Raw genomic sequence first — 225 nt, forward strand, 5'->3', positions numbered from 1 at the left:
CAACAAACATTAATGTCAGATCCAGATGAGCATAAAGTTTTAGTTGATATTATTTCAGTGCTCGAACTGCGCAAATTTCATAAAAACTTCACAATCACATATTATTTTCCGAATTACAGCAAAGTAGTACTATTGTAAGAATTAGAATTAGAATTTGAATATCATTTCAGGCCTCATTAAACTTGCGGTCTACATTTTTTTTTCTCCAGTTTCGTTTTTCATTTG

The sequence above is a fragment of the Penaeus monodon genome, chromosome 15, assembly GCF_015228065.2.
Source record: "Penaeus monodon isolate SGIC_2016 chromosome 15, NSTDA_Pmon_1, whole genome shotgun sequence".
NCBI lineage: Eukaryota > Metazoa > Arthropoda > Malacostraca > Decapoda > Penaeidae > Penaeus > Penaeus monodon.